Source organism: Temnothorax nylanderi, unplaced genomic scaffold, assembly GCF_030848795.1.
Source record: "Temnothorax nylanderi isolate EJ_2023f unplaced genomic scaffold, tnyl_v1.0 TNYL_tig1089_pilon, whole genome shotgun sequence".
Lineage (NCBI taxonomy): Eukaryota > Metazoa > Arthropoda > Insecta > Hymenoptera > Formicidae > Temnothorax > Temnothorax nylanderi.
Genome location: NW_027250151.1, coordinates 26,969 through 37,196, shown reverse-complemented (window position 1 = coordinate 37,196; position 10,228 = coordinate 26,969). Strand labels below are relative to the sequence as shown.

Below are 10,228 nucleotides of genomic sequence, written 5' to 3'. Positions count from 1 at the left end.
AGATAGAACGACGTTTGTGTCGGCTTGTGTCACTTGCTGGAAAGCTCCCTATGTATGTAAGTTTAACGTCTATATGAAATAATTTTCCTAAATGTAATCTAAAAATAACACGATGTTATATATGCAGTTTGGCGTGAATATATATATATATATATATATATATATATATATATGTGTGTGTGATTTCTGCCCAGTGCTCTAAATGTTATGTGATTTTTGCCCAGTGTTTTATGCTTTGATATAGATAGAAGGAACGTGAAAAAGAGCAGGAAAAGGAAAGAACGTTAGCGGCGAAGCAGACAGAAAAGAACAAACAGAAGAGACAGATTCAAGCTTTGTCTTTTAATCTGGACGAAGCCGAAGATGTAGCTGAGATGTCTTCTGACGAAGACAATGCCGAAAAATCCCTGCAGTCAGAAAATGTGCAATCTGATGGCCCCGCGATTAAGAAGATTAAGAAAAATCCAGATGTAGATACAAGTTTCTTGCCAGATAGGGAAAGGGAGGAGGAGGAAAATAAACTTAAGGAAGAATTGAGGCAAGAATGGGCTAGAAAGCAGAACGCGTTGAAGGAAGAAGAAATTGAGATCACATTCAGTTATTGGGATGGATCTGGCCATCGTCGGAGTGTTATAATGAAGAAAGGTGAATGTCTTAGTGATTTATTAAAATACTCCAGTGTCACTTTTGGAGTAACATTGGCGTGATATATAATGTTCTACGGCATAAATTATTAAATTTTCACATACAGGTAATTCTATCTATCAGCTTCTTCAGAGATGTTTAGAAGTTTTGAGGCGTGAATTCAGCGAGCTTAAAACAGTAATGGCAGATCAGTTAATGTATGTCAAGGAGGATCTTTCTTATATTACCGCACCATTATACGTTTTACGATTTTATTGTAACTAAGGTAAAGATACTAAATGATAAAACTTATGAAGCAATATCACAATGTTGGCATGTTATTTTAATGTATGTAATATTGCGATTAGGCACGAGGAAAAAGCGAACCTCTGTTCACATTTGACGTTTACGATGATATTCGTGTTATGCACGATGCTTCTGTCGAAACCGAGGAATCACATGCCGGAAAAATTTTACTTAGGTATTTATCATTAAAAGAATACTTTGTATAATTCTCTTTTATGTTATTTCTCATTAGATCATGATACGAGAGGAAGAAACACATTTTTCCAGCGAGTAGATGGGAACTTTTTGATCCAACGAAAAGTTACGACAAGTATACAGTGTCGGATAAAAATAGGAAGAAAGACAAAATCTGATAAACTTAGATTCAACGAATTGTCTAATTTCGTTTAAAGGATTCAGATTCAAAGGACTGTAATTTAGTAGAGCTACATAATCGAGTAAATGAATTAAATATTATCACATAACTAAATGAATTAAAATCACAGTCCTTAAAAATACAATGTAGCTATATATATATACGCGTATATATATTGTAATATGTTGTAATATATTGAAATATGTTGTAATTGTAATATATTGTAATATATTGTAATATATTGTAATATATATATATACATATATATATATATATTACAATCTGTTGAACAATGAATCAATTGTACGATGAAACAAAGTTATTTATCTGGTTATTAATATTTACAGTCCTTTGAATCTGAATCCTTTAAACGAAATTGGACAATTCGTTGAATCTAAGTTTATCAGATTTTATCTTTCTTCCTATTTTTATCCGACACTGTATACTTGTCGTAACTTTTCGTTGGATCAAAAGGTTCCCATCTACTCGCTGGAAAAATGTGTTTGTTCCTCTGGTACCATGATCTAATGAGAAAAAATAAAAAAATAACATAAAAGAGAATTATACAAAGTATTCTTTGAATGATAAATACCTAAGTAAAACTTTTCCGGCATGTGATTCCTCGATTTCGACAGAAGCATCGTGCATAACACGAATATCATTGTGAACGTCAAATGTGAACAGAGGCCCGCTCTTTCCTCGTGCTTATAGATATCCATTAACAGGTGGTACTTATGATCGGCAGTCCAGACTCCGAAAAATCGCATTTTGCAAAGAATTATCTGAAGGAATACGGATACGTCAACAGAGACACTTTAGGCAGCTGGCAGAAGTGCATTGCCGCAGTCCAACAATATACTTGAATCAAGGAAAAAGTATAGTTATAGACAATACCAATCCCGATCCAGCTTCGAGAAAGAGATACCGGTAGCCAAGAAGCGCAATGTCTCGGTCAGATGTTTCGTTATGACGACAAGTATAGAACACGCGAAACATAATAATAAGGTAAGGAAATTAACATTAACCGTCATCGTGTGAAAGAATCGTATGAAGTGATGTATCCGTAAATTTGAATCAATTTATTATTATATTACAGTTTCGCGAGTTGACTGATCCAAGCCACATTCCAATCAACGAGATTATTATCAACTCCTACGTGTAAGTAGATTTTAGATATATAAATTTGAATGCATTTTTACTTAAAATTCTATATATTATTTTAACTATAGGTTTAACTTTTAGGGTTTTGTTATATTACTTAAAATTATTTTCAGGATATTGTAACACCCTAGGACATGAAAAACATTGAAGAGAACAAAAAGTCGGGTAAACGAAGACGCGGTGGTGGCAACGAGGATGACAACGCAGAACAGTCTATTGGAGTGAGAAAACGAATGAAAGTAAAGAGCAAAAGGAAGTGAGGATGATATTGAATTAGATTAATCATGTTTATTGTACATGTATCTTTTCATATTCATATTGAATAATCGTAATTAGCTAATTGTCATAAGTTCATTAATGTAGGGAGCAACTTGAAAAGAAAAAAAAACCGAGACCCTTAGCAATGTGCCTCTAAATTAATAAGCGTTTGTGTAATATAATGATACGATATTGATATGACATAATTAATGGAAATGCACCGGCCATTGCGTATCATAAGCCTGAATTCTGACCATCGATTTTTGCTAGCTCACGATAATTCCTAACCGATCACAGACCCGACAAATACGGCATTGGCATTGTGGCACAGGCTGTCAAGTTGAGACTACTCTATTTTGAATTTTGTGATATAGACCGAAGGAGGCGTGTGCAATGGTCATGTCGATGTTTATAACGACTCTCCTTGTCGCACCATTCGAAGAGGTGTTTTGCGAAGACCCGTTATTCCAAGAAATGTAATAAACTTTTGAACAGTGCCTTCAGAATTATAACACGAAGGTCTACTAGAAGTATAAATGCTTTCTTACTGACAGATAATCGATAGACGAACTAACATAAGGACGAAGAATCATACAAATATCAGAGCTTAACGGAGAATGTGTATGAGGAAATTTTTTATCATATTTTCTTTTTATTCTATTTCATAAGCCTTCCGCTATTGTTTTGGAACGAGCCTTTGCTTTTTCGCGAAACTTTTCTACGATATTTACGTTTTACGATTTTACTACCTTTTAGGTTTACTCTTACAATTTTACATCACGCGCGCGCGCGGTATATTCTCTATTTGTACTACATTTATTATAACGTACAATTACAATTGCGCGATACTTTACGCGAGTAATGTATTACATTAGGTAGAGAGGAGCGTATCTAGAACGAATTGGGACACGGAGCTTGCGTTACAAACTCGACTCGCTACATTTGCAGCCTCCGAGTCGTGAAACGGTTTCGCAACGACGGGAACGCCCTACGTGCGGTACGGATATCATTAGAAATCCTTAAAAAAAAAGAAGTATTAGCCTCTGTATTTATTGGGGTGTTCGCGGCGTTTCGTTTACCGGAATGCCTCTGTCTGTGATCGCTTTAATCTTATCGAAGTGTCCAAGCGCTTGCGGCGACTCGATATTCATAATCGGTAAGCTCGCGAGAGAGAGAACAAATAAAGACAATTTGCAAGATAAAAATAAAATAACGAAGACTAATTTAGCTTAATGTGCTCCGTGCGGGAGCTTGAACACTGCGCATAATCCTTAAAGATCTCACAGGTAGATACCATTTTAAAACGATCATCATGTACCTTGAAAGTATAGACTTTGTTATGTTAATGTAATGATGAACGTCTGTAATAAAAATGCGCAAAAAATCGCACTTGATCGCATTGTCAATAATACTCGAAAAAAAAAACAAAGTGGTAGTATTATACCTCGAAATAACACCCTGTACATACTGTTTATAAAATGCGTAATACTACAAAAAGGCGTGATATTCGTACAAAATTACCTTTTTTAAAATAGAGAAGAACACGATCGCATAGTGCAGACCAAACGCTTTGGACCAAACGCTATGGTACATGAGCATATTTACAGTTCGAAGACCAAGAGGCAGAGCCGCGGGGATACGACGACAAGAAGAAAGATGTCGTCAGCTAACTACCATTGGGGTAGACGAGGCAGAAGACCGAGACAGTAACATAATTATTTTTAAGCCGTATTTTTAAGCAGTAATATAACCCGTCAGTATTATATATTCGTACCTCTGACCATACACATATGAACACACACATACAAAGTGAATATGTGAATATGCTACGTTTCTTATACATACATGAAAACATAATTGCTAAATAAACATTTAATAAAACTATTATATTGTTGTTATTTACTTCATACTTACCAAATCAAGTTTTATTTAATATGTATAATCTATTGTAACTGTAAATAAATATATTATTTACTGTATAATTAAATGCTGGTACATTCAAGAAATTTGTAATTCTGACCTGGATTTATATCCTGTCTAAACTACACATGTATGTTTAAATTAATGTTTTACCTAGTTATTGCACCAATAATGTTTAAATAAATCGTAACTTTAGTTTTTAACGCAGGAAAAGAAAATTTAACGTTTAAGCGCTAACCAATGTTGATGCATTTTTCTGAAGAAATACTTACATATTGATTTTGTTGCATATTCGAAATCTAAAATCCGTGCATGCTAGAAGCACTTTCATTATCTTCAATGTGTCAGGTATTTTAAAAGAACACTAAATTTGTCTTTAAAAATAGGCAAAATTCAAGCAGCTGTAACTTTGTTAAAAATGAACAAAATTTAAATTTAAAAAAAGGATTTTAAAGCTTGAAATCTCTACTTTTGAAAGTTTTTATCGTGGATTGAATAAGAAATGAGCATTTTGACTTTGATTGCTCATAACTTCCTTAAAAATCATCGTATTGCAATTCAAAAAACAGATTCTTAAAGCTGAAACTTTGCTTTATTGAACGGTATAATTGCCAAATTTTTAAAATAACAAATAGACATGATACAAATGGATGAAAATAATGTAAATTATTTTTAAATGCAGAGTACTTAAAAGTACAAAAAAACATAAAGAATAAATTTATTTTATTTGTATCATGTCTACATGTTATTTAAAAAAATCTATTTTCTTAGAAATAATAGTCTGTAACACCTTTAGCTTTACAATCTGTACATACTGTTTGTAAGATATATTCTTTATAAGACTAGTTAGAAGAGGATGCGTAACACTACAAAATGCATGATATCAGTACAAAATTACCTTTTTCAAAAAAGGTAAAAAAAAAGGCGCCAAGTACACGCGTGGTTGTTACCTCGAAAAAAACCAAGTGGTAGTATCATTAATTTTAAATTAAAAAATAAATAAAATCTATTCTAACCTAGGTGGTAGTAGCTTTAATTTTTCTTAACAAAATTATTACATTACAAAATTGTTACTTTATTCAATCCAAGTGATATCTACCTCAAAAAACTTAAATAACAAGTGGAATCTATTTAAAAAAAATATGTGAAATCTTTTAATACTGCGCCAATTACAAAGAGAGAATATATATAGGTATATATATACATATATACCTTAACAAAATTATTATTATATCACAAAATTGCGTTACCAAACTCAATCCAAGTGATACGTACCAACCTAAGTGGTAGTAGTCTTATTTCTCCTTAACAAAATTATATCACAAAATTGCGTTACCTAACTCAACCTAAGTGATATGTTATTTCAAAAAAATATATAAAATCTTTAAATTACGCCAACTATAAAGAGAATATATATATTGCTTTGAAAAATAATTGTAGTGCAACTACTCTTAAAAAATAAAACAAAATTGTGTTACCTAACTTAACCCAAGTGGTATGTATCTTTGTATTCCTAATAAGGATCTTTCTATCAACCCAAGTGGTAGTAGTTTTAATTCTTCTTGATAAAATTATAATATTACAAAGAATCATTTTAATCACAAAAAATTAAAGAGGAAACATTATAAAATAAAAATATTTAATTAAAATAAAATAAATAAATTTTTCTTGTATTATATAGACATGCACGCGCGCTATTTAACTTTAATATTTCACTGTTACTATTACACTATTAACCACACAACTGTCAAAATATGCCATGACAGCCGGTCATGAAGTAAGCACAAGAGAACCAATCCGCATTGCGGAAAAGCGACAATAATATTTCGATAGATTCGAGTATGGATGACATGCCCTTTTTAGAAGAGGATGCGTAACACTACAAAATGCATGATATCAGTACAAAATTACCTTTTTCAAAAAAGGTAAAAAAAGGGCGCCAAGTACACGCGTGGTTGTTACCTCGGAAAAAAACCAAGTGGTAGTATCATTAATTTTAAATGCAAAAAAAATAAAATCTATTCTAACCTAGGTTATAGTAGCTTTAATTTTTCTTAACAAAATTATTAAAAACAGAAGTCGTTTTTGTTCAACCCAACTGGCCTAATAATTAATATATTTAAACTCACAACGTTTTGAAAAATTATCTCACAAAATTGTCTCACAAAAGTTGTCTCACAAAATTGTCTGACAAAAATTGTCTCACAAAATTGTCTCACAAAAATTGTCTCACTTAATTGTCTCACAAAAATTGTCTCACAAAATTGTCTCACAAAAATTGTCTCACAAAATTATTAAATTACAAAATTGTTACTTTATTCAATCCAAGTGATATCTACCTCGAAAAAACCTAAATAACAAGTGGTATCTATTTAAAAAAAAATATGTGAAATCTTTTAATACTGCGCCAATTACAAAGAGAGAAATATACCTTGACAAAATTATTATTATATCACGAAATTGCGTTACCAAAATCAATCCAAGTGATGTATATATACCTTAACAAAATTATTATTATATCACAAAATTGCGTTACCAAACTCAATCCAAGTGATACGTACCAATAACCTAAGTGGTAGTAGCCTTATTTCTCCTTAACAAAATTATATCACAAAATTGCGTTACCTAACTCAACCTAAGTGATATGTTATTTCAAAAAAATATATGAAATCTTTAAATTACGCCAACTACAAAGAGAATATATATATTGCTTTGAAAAATAATTGTAGTGCAACTACTCTTAAAAAATAAAACAAAATTGTGTTACCTAACTCAACCCAAGTGGTATGTATCTTTGTATTCCTGAGGATCTTTCTATCAACCCAAGTGGTAGTAGTTTTAATTCTCCTTGATAAAATTATAATATTACAAAGAATCATTTAATTATTTTAATCACAAAGAATTAAAGAGGTAACATTATAAAATAAAAATATTTAATTAAAATAAAATAAATAAATTTTTCTTGTAAAAAACTTGGCGCTGCTTTTTTAAGGTTAATCCAGACAAACTTGCATAGGTGCATAAGCATATGCATAAAGAGATGGATTGGTCTATTTCTTTTTGCACATATATATGAACCAATCAATTTCTTACGCTTATGTTTATGCGCGATGCAAATTTGTCTGGATAGACTTTAAAAAAGCAGCGCCAAGTTTTTTACAAGAAAAATTTATTTATTTTATTTTAATTAAATATTTTTATTTTATAATGTTACCTCTTTAATTCTTTGTGATTAAAATAATTAAATGATTCTTTGTAATATTATAATTTTATCAAGGAGAATTAAAACTACTACCACTTGGGTTGATAGAAAGATCCTCAGGAATACAAAGATACATACCACTTGGGTTGAGTTAGGTAACACAATTTTGTTTTATTTTTTAAGAGTAGTTGCACTACAATTATTTTTCAAAGCAATATATATATTCTCTTTGTAGTTGGCGTAATTTAAAGATTTCATATATTTTTTTGAAATAACATATCACTTAGGTTGAGTTAGGTAACGCAATTTTGTGATATAATTTTGTTAAGGAGAAATAAGGCTACTACCACTTAGGTTATTGGTACGTATCACTTGGATTGAGTTTGGTAACGCAATTTTGTGATATAATAATAATTTTGTTAAGGTATATATATATCACTTGGATTGATTTTGGTAACGCAATTTCGTGATATAATAATAATTTTGTTAAGGTATATTTCTCTCTTTGTAATTGGCGCAGTATTAAAAGATTTCACATATTTTTTTTTAAATAGATACCACTTGTTATTTAGGTTTTTTCGAGGTAGATATCACTTGGATTGAATAAAGTAACAATTTTGTAATTTAATAATTTTGTGAGACAATTTTTGTGAGACAATTTTGTGAGACAATTTTTGTGAGACAATTAAGTGAGACAATTTTTGTGAGACAATTTTGTGAGACAATTTTTGTCAGACAATTTTGTGAGACAACTTTTGTGAGACAATTTTGTGAGATAATTTTTCAAAACGTTGTGAGTTTAAATATATTAATTATTAGGCCAGTTGGGTTGAACAAAAACGACTTCTGTTTTTAATAATTTTGTTAAGAAAAATTAAAGCTACTATAACCTAGGTTAGAATAGATTTTATTTTTTTTGCATTTAAAATTAATGATACTACCACTTGGTTTTTTTCCGAGGTAACAACCACGCGTGTACTTGGCGCCCTTTTTTTACCTTTTTTGAAAAATTATATTCACACAATTCGAAGCACGTTATCCAGAACTAAAATTTTCTTAAAAAGAAATAGTAACGAAGTAGCGATCAATGCATACAATAAAACCATATTGACACTTCTTGAATCAAACATGGATATACAATTTGTATTAGATCCTTATAGTTGTGCTTCTTACATGATTAATTACGTAACAAAAGTAGAGATGCTGGACTTTCGCGTTTACTCAGAGAAGCAGCAAAAGATTTGGAAAATGGCAATTTAAATATTAGACAAAAGTTTAGAAAGATCGCAAACGTTTTTATATAATAATATTATATCTGCACAAGAAGCAGTATATCATGTCCTAAGACTACCTCTTTCATTATGCAGTAGAGCTGTAGTTTATATTAACACTGTACCACAAAAGGATCGCGTGCGAATGTTGAAAAATGATAAACAAATAAAAAACTTGCACATTGCTTCCTCATAGTTCTTAAGTGTGCAAGTAGAAACTTGCACGTTGCTTACTCATAGTTCTTAAGTGTGCAAGTAAAAACTTGCACATTGCTTCCTTATAGTTTTTAAATGTGCAAGTAGAAACCTGCATATTGCTTTAGTTTTTAAGTGGGCAAGTAGAAACCTGCATATTGCTTTAGTTTTTAAGTGGGCAAGTAGAAACTTGCACATTATTTCCTCATAATTTTTAAGTATGCAAATTTTTTTAAAAGTGCAAGTAGAAACTTACACATTGCTTCCTTATAGTTTTTAGGTGTGCAAGTAGAAACCTGCACATCGCTTCCTTTAGTTTTTAAGTGTGCAAGTAGAAACCTTCGCACACAAAGCTCCTCTATGAGAAAGCTTGTATTTTATTCAATGTATAATTATTAGTATTTATTTGTTTTGGCTTCCTCATAGAAGAAGCTTTGTGAGCGAAGGTTTCTATTTGCACACTTAAAAACTAAAGGAAGCAATGTGCAGGTTTCTACTTGCACACCTAAAAACTATAAGGAAGCAATGTGTAGGTTTCTACTTGCACTTTTAAAAAAATTTGCATACTTAAAAATTATGAGGAAGTAATGTGCAAGTTTCTACTTGCCCACTTAAAAACTAAAGCAATATGCAGGTTTCTACTTGCCCACTTAAAAACTAAAGCAATATGCAGGTTTCTACTTGCCCACTTAAAAACTAAAGCAATATGCAGGTTTCTACTTGCACATTTAAAAACTATAAGGAAGCAATGTGCAAGTTTTTACTTGAACACTTAAGAACTATGAGTAAGCAACGTGCAAGTTTCTACTTGCACACTTAAGAACTATGAGGAAGCAATGTGCAAGTTTATACTTGCACACTTAAGAACTATGAGGAAGCAATGTGCAAGTTTCTACTTGCACACTTTTTTTTATTGTGATAAGCTTTATTGCGACT

At 31.2% G+C, this 10,228-nt stretch overlaps 1 long non-coding RNA gene and 1 pseudogene across 1 annotated transcript; both read left to right on the top strand.

The window, feature by feature from the left end:
* Nucleotides 1-248: 248 nt before the first annotated feature.
* Nucleotides 249-1,204, top strand: LOC139786613 (protein FAM50 homolog; annotated as a pseudogene).
* Nucleotides 1,205-1,954: 750 nt separating this feature from the next.
* On the top strand, nucleotides 1,955-4,588 carry LOC139786612 (uncharacterized). The gene is made up of 4 exons (XR_011722354.1): nucleotides 1,955-2,290; nucleotides 2,382-2,443; nucleotides 2,560-2,702; nucleotides 4,240-4,588. It is a non-coding gene; the product is annotated as an uncharacterized lncRNA (long non-coding RNA).
* The last annotated feature ends 5,640 nt before the right edge of the window (nucleotides 4,589-10,228 follow it).